The 14,988-nt window shown below is 35.8% G+C and overlaps 1 long non-coding RNA gene across 1 annotated transcript; it reads right to left on the bottom strand.

Moving 5' to 3' along the window:
- Positions 1–2,283: 2,283 nt before the first annotated feature.
- Positions 2,284–4,307, bottom strand: LOC141482577 (uncharacterized). Its single transcript, XR_012465594.1, has 2 exons — positions 3,865–4,307; positions 2,284–2,575 (listed from the first exon to the last, which is right to left on the bottom strand). It is a non-coding gene; the product is annotated as an uncharacterized lncRNA (long non-coding RNA).
- Between the last annotated feature and the right edge of the window lie 10,681 nt (positions 4,308–14,988).

Below are 14,988 nucleotides of genomic sequence, written 5' to 3'. Positions count from 1 at the left end.
AACATAAGATGCAGGGAACACTGTGGTCCTCTTTTTATTCAATTTGAAATCATGCCATTTCCTACATTATATATTCATGTTGTGTTGTTGGAGACTCACAAGAATATTGAGATGTTTCCGAAACACTCACAATCATGATAATTCAACAAGATCCGAATGTTTATCGAATATTATAAGACATAGGTTAGCAGTTAGTCAAAAAAAAACCTCCCTAAATTTGAATTTATACAACTGTCTCCATCCCTTTGGATTTCAGAAATGTTAAAAATGATATCAAGAGGTATCTTCTCAACCACTGTTATTTCTACACAATCGAAGAATATGCTGCTGTAGCTGGTCAATTCATAGTTCTTGGAAAATTATTCATGTTGTAAAGCTGAGATGTAGCCTGTTCTTATGTTTGTTGGCCTTTTTATATTGATATCTTCATTTTATTACCATTCATGTGACACTGTGATCATTTGATATGCCACTTTTAATTATTTATAAAATTTATTATTTTACTCTAGAGACGTTGTCTAACATAGTACCTATCGTATATAGTATGAATGACTTGCCATAAATGTATTTTGTATATAAAGTAGCCAAATAAATTAATCTGCTCTACTCTACTCTACATTTTTTGGGGTTAACTAAAATTGCGGCGGTAAACGTGTACAACAATCCTAAGAACTGTAAAATGATCCTATGTACTGAATGCGAAATAAATTTATTCTTCTTTGAATACTACTGGAGTTTTTCCCAACATCAAACCGTTATTTCAAAACTTCGACACCTGTTTCGATCACCACGTGATTATCTTCAAGAGGAAGATCAAACTTCATTCACAAATATTTCTGATGATCACGAATTTTAATTCAATCAATTCAACAAATAAAAATGGCAAACGAAACAATCTCAAACAACGGTTGAAAAACTGATAAAAGTGCAAAGTGTTTCAACTGTGCTTTTGAGAGTAATAATTACAATTTAACAATTGAACGCGAGTTAATTGACAAAATTGATTTTCGAAACAAAATTCCTTGGACATGCGCTTGGATGTCATATTACTGACAGGCAAAAAAATTGACTGGTGTATATATTTCCGTGAAATAATAAACCCTTTACCGCAGCACAAACGGGCTGTGTGACTTTTTGCATAGAATGAATTTGTTCAACTTCTGTGCTTTACCAAAGTGGACCGATATTCATAAAACATCACGAAATAAAATTGAAGGGTTTCTAAAGTAGATAACCCCAATAAAATGAGATCACCATTTATTGGCTATTTTATAGCCCTGAGAAACGGTAGCAGTATCTTTGTGTAAATATTCTTTTTATTTCCTTCATCTCGCCGAATTGTAAACATTTTACGATTTTGTTGGTTCAAAATCAAAATGAGACCAGATAACTTGTTTGAAAGAAATTTTTAGACTACAAAATATGGTACATCCTGTATGAAACGATAAGATGTCTCCATTGAACAAAACTATAATGCACATGATCATTCTTTAATAAATGTATAATTCACTAATGAATTCTCAAAGAAATATCATATAAGAAAACCATGGATAGTGGGAAAACGTGCAAATTGCTTGATTGTATATGTGTATATGATTAAAAATGTTTTTATGAGTTAAATGAAAATGCGAGGCAAGTTCAAATAATTTTAAATCAGAAAGAAAAAAAAAAAGCTGAAACATTCTTTTTCATGAAGAAAAAAAAAGTCTCCAAAAAACTGGTCAATATTTACGTAATTGAATATTTTTGCATATATTCTTCTGTTAGTCGGCTTCAAAATACGAAATTTTTGGTGTAACCATTCGAGATCAATAATCTAAACATAAATAAGTTTTTCCAGAATATAGATTGTTCTTGTTTCAATAATGACCATGTTATACAAATTAGCGTTCTTACAATTTCATTTTTTTAGTTTTTTTCAGTTTCATTTAATTTTTGACATTACTTCTGTTTTAACTTTTCTATTGAAACAACGATAAAAGTAAAAACAACAATAAAAATTAATTTGCGCTCCGGTTCGACTTCATTGATTCCATTGGCGCATTTGCTTTTATTATTGTTATTATGTATTCATAGAATATCAAATTTTGATGAAAGATTATTTTTTCGATCTAAAGACACCGCGACATGTGTTACGAGCCTGCGGCTTAGTTAGCGTGCCCTTAACGTACTTCATTATAAAATATCTCAATGAATTCATTTTCGAATTCGGTTTCGTAAGAAAAAAAAAAATTCCCTCTTTCGAAATGAAGACAAACCATGGCTTTCAAATAAACACGGGAAGAAAGTTTTTGTAACTTGTATTTAGAAGTGTAGTCTGCAAAGGAAAAAAAATGTGCAAGTTGCATTTCACTAAGTTTACTTTCGACGGCTTGTTTTACCACACCTTTTTCTTTCTCTTTAGGGCAAGTTCATCTTGATGATGAAAAGAGTCAGCAACTTCCTCATGCCACAACACAGCCCAAGGGTAGGTTTTAGACCTCTTCCCAAGCGAGACGAAACTCTCCTTGTATGCTACGATACGTGGAGTGAATATAATTTTTTTAAATGTTTCTAAACGAGGCAGCATAATCACCTAAAATCAAAGGAAATAGATTTTTATGATGAGTGAAAGTCAGAGAAAGTTAACTCAAAATTTAGTTGAACTCTATGAACAAATAAGAGTCTATACATCAATCTATCTTTTACAGTTTGTAAATCAGCAGCTACAAAAATCTCATCATTTTTTTTCATTTTATCTGCATCTTACTGATAATTTTTCCTGGCGTTAATTACTTTTAGCTTATGAATTTTCCATTTATTAAATACATCGTAGTTAGCAACATTTTCTATATCAGCTTCATGAGACGTGGCTTTTTTGTCTATTTCAAACTCTTCGCATTCCCAGCATTCTTCATTTCCTAGATTGGCAAAGGATATATTTAGATTATTTGTTACAATTTTTTTGTATAATTCGTAAGAAAAGTTTGTATTTGGATATTTTATTAAAAAATCCTTATACATAAGTGTTATGTTTATATCACTGGGTAGGTATTTTCTATTAGGAGCGTGTTCTCTTCTGTAATGGGATATAATTGGGTTAAATGAATTAACATGATATGATCAGTAATTGTGTTTCTGTCTATTTTGCGTGGATATAAACGCCTTCTTCGATATTTTTTAGGAGCTACCAATCTCAGATCCGTGTTACGTATATTTTTCAACATTCTAGCATATTCTTTTTCGTACCCCAATGTTGCTAAAAAAATTTTTACAAACGGATACCTCTTCGACTTTTTCAGATGTTAAATAGTTTTTATAGGAATATACTCTCTTGGTGATGTTTGATTGTTGGTTGTACTTCTATGTTCTTTACTCTGTTTTACTTTATCCAAAACAAACTATTTTCGTTGCTCCTTCGGTAGTAGCCAGTACTGTGTATTAATGTTTCTTTGTCTGGTATACGAAATGGTGCAATTGAGTTTACATTAACAAGGTTTTTCAGCTTCATGAGGTCTTATGTAACTCTCAATCTTTTGTTTCTTCCTTTCAACTAGTGGTTCCTCAAATCTTTTTCTTTTTCTTAATTCTCCAGTTTTTGTATGAAATTTACTTGATGCTTTTTCAACAGATCTATTTACAATTTCTTGAAAAATATTTTCTCGAATGAAGACCTGAATTGTGTTAAACTCGTTTTCTTCTGGTCCAATATCACCTAAATTCTCCTGAGAATTCTTTGTGTAGTCTTCTTGTTCAATATTCGGATGATTTGAATTATTGAGGAGCACCTGATTAACACTTTCAGGGACTAATATTACATTGGATAATGTAATTGTTTACTAGGTGGAGAAATTTGGCTATATTCGTAACTAGAATCTCACTCACTTCCACTTATATTGCATAATTCAGTAGACATCCCTGGACATAATCCGGATCTTTATTACGTTTGGCTTCAGTAATTTGGTTAGAGCTCCTAATAATTTTTAGTTTTCTTTTGAGTTGTGTGACTACCACTGTGCCGGCTGACTGATGCACTACAAGTGCAAAAATACGTTCAAAAATACGTAAACACTCGAGAATGCAAAAAACCGGAAATATAACAATAAACAACACGGTTCATATCACTTATTTGAGGTTATGTCATGTTATGATTCTGTCATGTCAATTGTCCCAACTGATGTCGCTCAGCACAAAATGCTAGGTTGAATTGTCCTTACTGCATTATTGGAGGCAGAACGGACAATTAATCTTTGTAAATGTTTGATAGGACAATTTGTAATAGCAGAGATGACTTTTCATCCACTTAGGACAAAACATTTTGGTATTAATTGAAGCATTTAAGACGCAGATAGGACGTTGTGACTTAGCAAAAATATAGATAAAATATTTGCGTCTACTAAGAACCATGAATCTCAATTTACCAAATTTTGCAGATAGGACCTTTCTTGTTAGCAGGGCAGTATTATTGATATAATGCAAGACATGAACGAAATATTAGGACAAAGGAAAAAAAAAAGGAAAGCAGAAACTTTTTTCTACTTTCCTATAAAAAATTAAACTATCATGAGACCTGTTATACTCACTTTTACAGCAGTTTCAGCAGATTCTTTGTCGACAAATTCAATACACGCGAAACTGTTTGGATGTTGATTATATTTGACTCGGAAGATGTTGTTCCAATTATTTACTTGTTGCACCGTAATCTACATAACCAAGAAAAGAATTTCTGGCAAAAACATTACAATCTGCACTGACAGCAGACAAGCACTATTAGCCTTGAACAGACACCGTGTTACTTCAGGGCTAGCACTAGAGTGCCACGAAGATTTAGCCAAAGCCTCGATAGATAATAACATTATCCTGAGGTGGGTTAAAGGGCACAACAGGAGTAAAGGTAATCGCATTGCCGACTCTTTAGCCAAGGAAGCGGCTGGACTAAAAATTTTAGGACCAAGTGGCACCCACGGCCTGATGACTTCGACAATTGCGGAACTAGTCAAAAGTTACACCCATGCTCAATCTCTAAAGAGATGGGATGAAATCAAAGGATGTAATCTTGCCAGGATCACCTTGGGCGACCCTGGGAAGCTGGCGCCGTGCAAAAATACGTTCAAAAATACGTAAACACTCGAGAATGCAAAAAACCGGAAATATAACAATAAACAACACGGTTCATATCACTTATTTGAGGTTATGTCATGTTATGATTCTGTCATGTCAATTGTCCCAACTGATGTCGCTCAGCACAAAATGCTAGGTTGAATTGTCCTTACTGCATTATTGGAGGCAGAACGGACAATTAATCTTTGTAAATGTTTGATAGGACAATTTGTAATAGCAGAGATGACTTTTCATCCACTTAGGACAAAACATTTTGGTATTAATTGAAGCATTTAAGACGCAAATAGGACGTTGTGACTTAGCAAAAATATAGATAAAATATTTGCGTCTACTAAGAACCATGAATCTCAATTTACCAAATTTTGCAGATAGGACCTTTCTTGTTAGCAGGGCAGTATTATTGATATAATGCAAGACATGAACGAAATATTAGGACAAAGGAAAAAAAAAAGGAAAGCAGAAACTTTTTTCTACTTTCCTATAAAAAATTAAACTATCATGAGACCTGTTATACTCACTTTTATAGCAGTTTCAGCAGATTCTTTGTCGACAAATTCAATACACGCGAAACTGTTTGGATGTTGATTATATTTGACTCGGAAGATGTTGTTCCAATTATTTACTTGTTGCACCGTAATCTACATAACCAAGAAAAGAATTTCTGGCAAAAACATTACAATCTGCACTGATAGCAGACAAGCACTATTAGCCTTGAACAGACACCGTGTTACTTCAGGGCTAGCACTAGAGTGCCACGAAGATTTAGCCAAAGCCTCGATAGATAATAACATTATCCTGAGGTGGGTTAAAGGGCACAACAGGAGTAAAGGTAATCGCATTGCCGACTCTTTAGCCAAGGAAGCGGCTGGACTAAAAATTTTAGGACCAAGTGGCACCCACGGCCTGATGACTTCGACAATTGCGGAACTAGTCAAAAGTTACACCCATGCTCAATCTCTAAAGAGATGGGATGAAATCAAAGGATGTAATCTTGCCAGGATCACCTTGGGCGACCCTGGGAAGCTGGCGCCGAAGAAATATCTGGCGATGACCAGGAAAAATCTACGCCTTACAGTAGGATTTCTGACTGGCCACTGTCAGCTAAGAAAACACCTACATAATATGGGGCTAGTGGACACACCTCTATGCAGGATGTGTGAACAGGAAGATGAGACTGTCAGGCATGTCCTGTGCGAGTGCCCGGAGTTATCGTCAATAAGAGAGTGTGTGTTCGGCGAGTCTTGGCCTACACCTGCCGATATAAAGGAGATGTCTCCCAGCGATCTGTCCACCTTCCTGGAAAGGACAGGATGGACGACGACCTAGGAGGACAACTCCTCGGGAGGATGTACAATGGGTCACATGTGGCCTAAGTGCGTGGGCTTACACTCACCCTCCCTACTCTACAGATACAGATACCGTAATCTACATTATCAATGTTCATGGTACGATAATCCAGTTCCTTTTTTTCTTTTATTGACATGAGGAGGGAGGGATGCCCATTTGGATTCGTTTGCCTCCCTGACTCTGTATTTGTTTCAATTTATACTATTTCTTTTTCCATTTCACGAGCTCTAGCTTTCATTCTTTTTAATACATGATCAGATGCAATGTCGGACTATCAAACGTTTTGTCATTAGTGGAATGATCTTCCTCCACACCAGTGAATTCACAATCTGGAGTCTCTTAGGCTAACCAAATGTTTTCTTTGTTGACCATAGTTTGAATTGTAGGTTGTAATCTGATATGTACGTTCGAAGAAAAAGAAAACTATTCATTTTCCGAATAATGTTTATTCATCATTACTGATCTACATTCGCACTTGGAATAATATATTATAATGACCCTTCAGACCAGTTTCCCAAAAAAAAACCTACTCGATCTTTATGTAAATACATAAAAGAAAATATAAAATATATCAAACAAAAACAGTGGCGTATCCTATTCAATAATACATTACATCATTCTTTCCTGTAAACAGATTTTCATGAAGAAGAAAATCTCTCTGGTTGTTTGATTTGGTCTCGAAGTCTCAAGTTTCGTGAAGAACTGTCCGCAGAGATAGAAGAGAGTTCATCTTGAACTAGATTCACTTCTGAACTGATTGTCACATCATTTGAACTGAGAATATAAGGCGTTCGAGGATATTTCTCATTATTATGTTGAATGTCATATGCAGCATCCGAAAACAATGAACGAGATGAATTACTGTTAGAAGTTTTGTTTCCTGTGTTATGACATTTGTTATTATTGTCTGAATTGATCTACATGTTTCTTGTACTTCAAGTTCGTGTTCTTATTTTTTACTATATAATTTCTATCTTCCAAGTTACTACACACTGTACCGGGTACCCAAATAGGTTTATTGCCCCTACTACATTCTTTCATTAGTATATGATCTCCCTTTTCAAAACTCACATTTCTATGTCCCTTAACATTTTTTACTTGATTCTGCTGTTTTTCTTCGACTATGTCATGACTCACTGAAAACAATAAATCTAATCGTGATCTTAATTTTCAGCTATAATATCCCAAGGACATTGATAACTAACGAAATAATTTTATCACAGTTTTCGAAAGCACGTTATTTGGTAACATCCCGACGCCGAAGGCGGAGGGATGTTACCTAAAATAACGTGCTTGAGGAAGTTGTGATAAAATTATGAGTTATTTATCAATGTTTGAGGGATATTCGGTGAGAAAATTTTTTGCAATTCGAACAAAATTATTTATTGAACACACAGTTATTAAAAGAACAATTCGTATAATGATATTCCGTTGATCATGCTGTATTTGCCTCGGTTACTGCATAGGTGTTTCCACGCATACTATTGATTATTTGGTTATGATGTTCCTGATCAATATTCAAATGAGGTTTTATGGAATTTCCATTATTGTGCCCAGTAATTTTCAACAATTGCTGTTCTTGAACTCCACTCTTAGCTAGTTGACTGACTGCAGTTGCTCTATTAGAGTGATTGGTTATTTTCCTGTTTCGTATCCAAGCCAATTGCTTCAGCAGAAGATTTCGTCCATCCGTTGATTATATTTCTACCCAGAGGCATATTGTCATACCAGTTATCGCTTCCTGTCTTCCAGTGACGATATGGCCTTAAAAATAGTCTATTTGTCTTGATATTTATGCCTCGTTTTGATAATAATTTAATGAATAATCTGACAGGACAAGCATTGTTATCACTATTTTGAACTAACCATTTGCTAGAGGCGCAGTTCTTTGAACCCCCTTGGCAGGTTTTACTGAAAATTGGATTATATTCTATCCTATTAGTTGGAGATCCATTGTTGTCCTTTTCGATATGAAAATAATCAACTAAGCAAGCAGCACCTTCACCACCTCTCCAAGCCAATTCCACCGCTGCTATGTGATAAAATTTGCGTAGGAGTCCTATAGGGGTATTTTCATCCCAAAAGTTTATAATTTTACTCATTTCATTTGAAGTTAATGGTACTGAGCTTGTTTTGCGTTTAGTGGGATCTGTTTGTAAATTTCTTCGTGCTGCGTCGCGTGCATTCCGTGCTTGTTTGAATGCAACACTTTTAAAGGGGTCTAGCATGATATTATACTCCTTGTAATACTTTTCTTGTAATAATTTACTTGTTATATTCCATACGGTTTTAACAGTAGCCTCCTTAAACTCTGTGCTATCCTTTTTTCTCATATTAATCGCCCAATCCTCGAGTATTAATGCAAGCTCTTCGAGAGTACGATTTCCATCCAATTCATATTTTCTGGCGTCACAAAACTCCATAAATATTTTCCAAGTGTATTTTTTACTATTGACAGTATTTTTTGGTGTATTTTCTTCAATGATTTTGTCAATTGCCGCATCATTTTGAACACCAAAGCGAGGAAGTGACATTTTCGAAATAAATTGAATTACTGAAATGTCAAACAACTTTATTGTGTTGGTTGCTTAGCAATGTCATGACATAAGTGATAACTACCCGTGAAAACTATCCATGGGTAGTTATCAGTGTAATGATGGTTTCATTGGTTATTTCGACACACATGACTAGAAATAGACAAATTTGATAGGATAATTTTTTTGGCAAAAAATGTTCACCCTAACAACAGTTTTGCTGGACATTCTCCAATGGTTGTATGTTCGGTATTTCTATATGGGAATAAAAAACGATTGATAATGAAAGTTAGTTCCGCTTCTGGATTTTCGGATTCCATAATAATGATGGCATTTTTCATTAATTTAACTACATTCTCAGCAGCACCATTGCTCTGAGGGTGATAAGCAGCAGTTGTTATGTGTTTCATTCCATTCAATTTCAAATAATGAGAAAACTCTTCTGAAATCAATTGTGGACCATTGTCGCTCACGATAACCTTGAGGCAATCCGAATTTAGAGAAAATATCTCTCAATCTATCAATTGTGGTTGAAGAAGTAATGTTTTTCATTTTATAACATTCAGTTCATTTCGATGTTGAATCTAGCAATACAAAAAATTAGTTATTATATAATGGACCAAAAAAGTCGATATGTAACCTAGACCAATATTCTTCAGTAAATCAACATTTACACAATAGATTTATTCAAATTCAGAGAATTGATAACATTCTAGAGTCTACCAGGAAACTTTTATATAACTTTCAGCTCAATTCATGCTACACAATTTATTTATGTCAAGGCGAGATTCACCTGTGCAGGTGAAAAAGAATACAATATATAACTTTCTTTCTTCATATGTTTATATTAAAAACCAGGGATATATCTTGATCTTGGTAGAAGTATTTTTTTATGAATTAGGTAAATCTAACGAAAAGTTTTTATATCATAAAAGTGTGTTAAACTTTTTAATGAAAGTTTCATAGCAATCTTTGTCCTCACCCATATTTCCTCGCCAATATTCTGATGTGATTTGAAATAAATTTGTTCTTGCCAGAAACAAAGATACATAATTTCTGAGCTTTGTGTGGTAAAATATTATAATAATGTAATACCGACCTAGTAAAAAAACGTTTCGGCTTCCAAAAACGCACAAACACACCCCAAAGGGTTGGAATCCCTTTGAATAAACAATTGTCGGCTCCATTGATACTCAGTTAATACGTTTATTATTCCAAGATACTCCGCTACTTAGAAAACCGCCTTCGGGTAGGCAAGGGTTTAATCCAATTTTGCTACTTTTCAAACACTAATAAACAACCAAAATATTTTCGTGTATGCCTCCGTTTAATCTCTTTTGGAAGCAACTCGAGTGTCTAGCGACAAAAAGTTCCTGAATAAAGTACATTAGTGCTGTTAAACGAATCCCAATGGGATTATAGATACAAAAATAACCCAGAGCTGTTTGAGAATTATCCGCCGTGTACTCATTCTTTGTGTCTTGTATGAGAGTACCGATTGATTTGTTTATATTGTACAAAGGGTTCGTGACTGCACCGATAAGAGTCTTCTTCATATGAATAGCAACTTCGAAGATTATTCTGAACAACTATAGAATTATTTGGAATCCAAACTTTCATATTAATACCTCTCGTATTTCACTTTTCCTCACAATATATTTGGATCTACGAAATAATATACACGCGTCATCAAATAAAGTACGGGAAAACACTCTTTTATATCAATCAATCAATCAAGATATGCTTTATTATCTAAATAACACCGTTCTCGTTGATAAAGCCAGTACAATGTAATTCAGTCATGAGATTAGTTAAGATAAAATCAAGATCTGAAATATAAGGCCTTCCAAACTTTGACTATTGACAACAGCCACCTTTTTGAAGATACATCTGTCAAAGCAGCTTCATCGGACCGGAACATGTCATTGGCATCGCTTTAGGCTTTGCCAAACTGAGATTGAACACCTGGATGGCAAGAATATTTATTTCTGGCAGAATCTTCCAGGATTGGCTCACTCCAAGGCGTTTATTCATTCTTCGAAGCTTGATATCAAACAGTTGTTGGACCCCAGTAGGGATGCACTAGGACATTTAACAGGCCTTCTTACAGGTCACTGTCATTTGAATCATCATAAGCAGAGACTCAGATTGACAGAAGACAGTGTGTGTCGCATCTAGAAAATGGTTTTTAGAGTTCGGCAGAGCCGTACTCCATCTAACCTGAAAGACCTCTCACCATACCAACTAATCGGCTTCGTTGAGAAGCTGGTTTCATTTGGTCTAGTGTGAATAGGTGTGAGCCAGAATAAACCCTTGCGAGTTGTGGTGGAGGTTCGAATAGATCCACTCACCTTGGACCTAACCTAACCTAACCTAACCTGTCAAATTATTTGTCATTTATTCAGTCTCTTTTGTCGAATCACCATGGAGGGATATATCATTCAACAACACGTGCAAATGATAAAATTGTTTCTTCAAAATGGGTGTTCTGTTTATCAGTCCAAAGGGTAAGGGAGCCAGGCTCCAACCTGTTTGAAATCAAGACGACGTGCAGGTGTTCTGTTCGGGGAACGTAACGCGCGCTTCGCTCATTTTACGGTCGCTATAATCGTCCTATCGGGAGAACTATTCGCAATGTGGTGGATAAATTTGAGTCCAATGGTCCAGTAATGATCGACTAACACCCGTACGTCGACGAAACGCAAGATCTGCTGAAAACATCGCCGCTGTCTTTGAGATTCTACAGGAGAGTCGATTTAGCGTCGCTCACAAGAACTCAGCTTTTCGCAGACGCAACATGAAGCACTCGAATTTCCATAATCTCCACCTGCATCAACTCAAATTCCACCCTTACAAAATGTTGATTCCTGAATTGAACGAAGGTGATTTCGAGAGAATAGATCAATTTGGTGAAATATTTTCGAAACGCAACAACAGTAATCCAGCTTTGTTTTGCACCACATGTTTCTCAGGTGAATGATAAGTCGTCAAAATCTCCCTCCGATACTGTAGTGATCCACATAGTGGTGTAGGATATTTCAATTGGATGAATACTCAAATTATGCCAAGCACTAACGACGCCATAAAGTTAACTCCTATGTTGCTAATTGAAGTAGTTTTTTGTAGAGATGGGTCTCGTACTCATTACGTGGTGCCAGTGTGATAGTTCCTAGATAAAAACTTTCCGGGTCGAGGAATTGGAAACAGAGGTTCCACATAATGACCACCCCGATCCCCCGACTTGACTCCATTGGATTTTATCAATGAAAATGATTAATTAAAAGTCTACGAAACGCAGCCATCTGAGTTATGAAAAAAACTACCAGGTGCTGTTCTGTTTAGTTTCACTTTTTTCAGTATTTTATTTCTTCTACCACTGCTTATCCACTATACCCAGCTGAAGTGTTCAACATATGGAGTGCTATGGAGAGGGAGTTGATTGATTTTGAACCTGAGTTGTCGTGGTCGCTCGTTTTAACTGGAATGCAATGTATATATGGAGATGCAGTACAATATATGATAATAATAATAATGATGAACTAAATTCAGACTACTCTGTCAAGAAGGTTGTTGTGATTATTATAGTCTTTGGTGGAATGATATCCTCTCTACTCTAGAATTTCAAAGTCATGCCGTCTTGCCGCACTAAGGCATACATCTAAGCCAGAGATACAGAAGGCTGTCACTACGCTTACTACGCTATCTCAGGGCACATGATTCTCGGTCCCAATGATCACTTACCAAACAGTGTGGGGAGAGGTCGTTGGTCGATAATGCTGGCTTCAGGTATGAGGCCTGACCAGCGCATGTATGGTCAAAAAGAGTCAAAAAATATAACTGAGGCTTAAAATTATAAATTAGAAACACCCACAACATAATTACGTGTTTATGCCAAGAAAATTGAGAAGAAATATAAAACCAAAACCTGGTCACTGACATTGTTTGAAGATCTTTGGGAAGAAGATTTTAAGATTTAATTGAATCGTATGAGAGTGCACGATTTTCCCAATTGTTCAGTGCGGTGGTGTGTGATTGTAATTATTATTTTATGTCTCAGATTCAAATTATGAACGTCTGTTCTTTATATGATTTTGTCCGTGAGATGGGAATCAGTATCATCAATTATCATTCAATGAAGTAACGATAGACCGTGAAGTTTCCACCGATTGCTCATAGATAGCCATTTCGTAGGAACCAAGGTATGATACATTCTTTCGAACATCCGAATGCCAAAAACTAATCTTTGTATAGGAATTTTTCAATTTTTGAATTTTAAATGCATCTCACGCTCTCTAACATGGACTGTAGAGGTAATCGCAGCAGCTGGCTTGAGGCATTACCAAGGAGTTGCATTAAAGAGTTTCGACTGACCTACTCATATGAATATTACTGGAGTTTTTTCCCAACACTAAACCGTTATTTCAATATCTCGACACGATTTTCGATCACCAAGTGATCATCTTCAGGAGACAGATCAAACTGTTTGATCTTCATTTTGAAGATGCTCACTTGGTGATCGAAACACGTGTCGAAGTAATGAAATAACTGTTTGGTGTTGGGAAGAGACTTCAGTAATATTCATTACTACACCAAAGGTTCCAAACAGTGCATCACAAGTACTCATGATATGTCTATGACCATATAACATTTTGCGTGGGATATCTGAAGTATAAAAGGTACATGATGGGAAAATTTCAACTTATCTAATATATAAAAATGAATGTTTGTTAGTTGGTTGGTTGGTTGGTAAGTGATAAACTTCTACATCGCTCAACCGATCGTGATGAAACTTGTATAAGTGTATAACATGTATAAGTAATTTTTCATAGGGAAGGTTTTTAGGCTATCAATTTTTCTGTAACTCGCCCAAAGATGGCGCTGTAGAACACTTTTTTAAAAACACTGTTCTATAACGCTGTGCACGCCTAAGTTCGTTGATTCTGATTCTGTCAAAACATTGGAACAGCAGCGATACAGCAACATAGTACTGGTTATAAATATAAAGACTGAGATTGCTGGGTTTTGTTCTCAAATACACGGCAAACTATAGTCTTGCCAGCAACTTCAATGCTATGGTTTGTCGAATCATTTCTGTATATGGCTCTTCAGCTTCCTGAAAGAACGTTCCCTGCGAGTGGCCGTCGATGGATATTTCTCGAATACTTTCACCATTAACGCTGGTGTTTCCCAGGGATCCATATTGTCTCCAACCCTCTTTTTATTGTATATCAACGACTTATTGGAGAAAACCAAGAATCCAATATATTGCTTTGCTGACGACAGCACACTTGTCTCGTCATTCCATTTGGATTCCAGGACATCGGCTACGGAGGTACATCTTCACCGGCAGCAGTGGGTTACAATGCCACAAAAATCCAGGAATCGGTTTTCTCCAAGAAGATTAATGTCTCCGAATCGGATATAATGATGTCAGGTCAGACAATTCCGCTTTCTGATTCGATAAGTTTGTTGGAGGTTAAAAAAACACCAATATGTCCTGGCACAATTCGCTGGAATTGCAAAGGCTGCTTCTTAATAACTTGGAACACTGTTCCAAACCAGAAAACTGTACACATCAACAGTTGATCCTTCATGAAGTTCAGATCAGACCTTCTTTGGACTATTGTTCTCATGTATGGAGCTCTGCCCCAAACATATCATGAAGTTGTTGGATTCCATTCAGAATAGAGCTATCCGTCTGACTGGAGACGCGAACATCACTTGCAACCTTGATAGCCTGGAATATCGAAGAAAGGTTAGAGATTTGTCTCTCTTCTATAGATAGCTAGCACAAGTTTCTCAACTTCTGAGAGTTGTCGTTCGTATGGGGGCGACAGCTGATTAACGTAAAAACAGATTTAAAACAAATTTATACTTTCACGTGAGGTGTTCAAGTAACTTGGCACATTTGATTCGACCAAGAGTGATACATATCAGAAATTAGCGAAGGACTGTGACTGCTCATCGTTTTCAGGTTCAACTCAGTACACTTCGAACTTCACTGTTT

The sequence above is a fragment of the Leptinotarsa decemlineata genome, unplaced genomic scaffold (genome assembly GCF_025532065.1).
Source record: "Leptinotarsa decemlineata unplaced genomic scaffold, Ldec_3_MD MMD2_tig00001393_RagTag_RagTag, whole genome shotgun sequence".
NCBI lineage: Eukaryota > Metazoa > Arthropoda > Insecta > Coleoptera > Chrysomelidae > Leptinotarsa > Leptinotarsa decemlineata.
The sequence above is the reverse complement of the archived record's forward strand: the minus strand, read 5'-3'. Positions and strand labels throughout refer to the sequence as shown.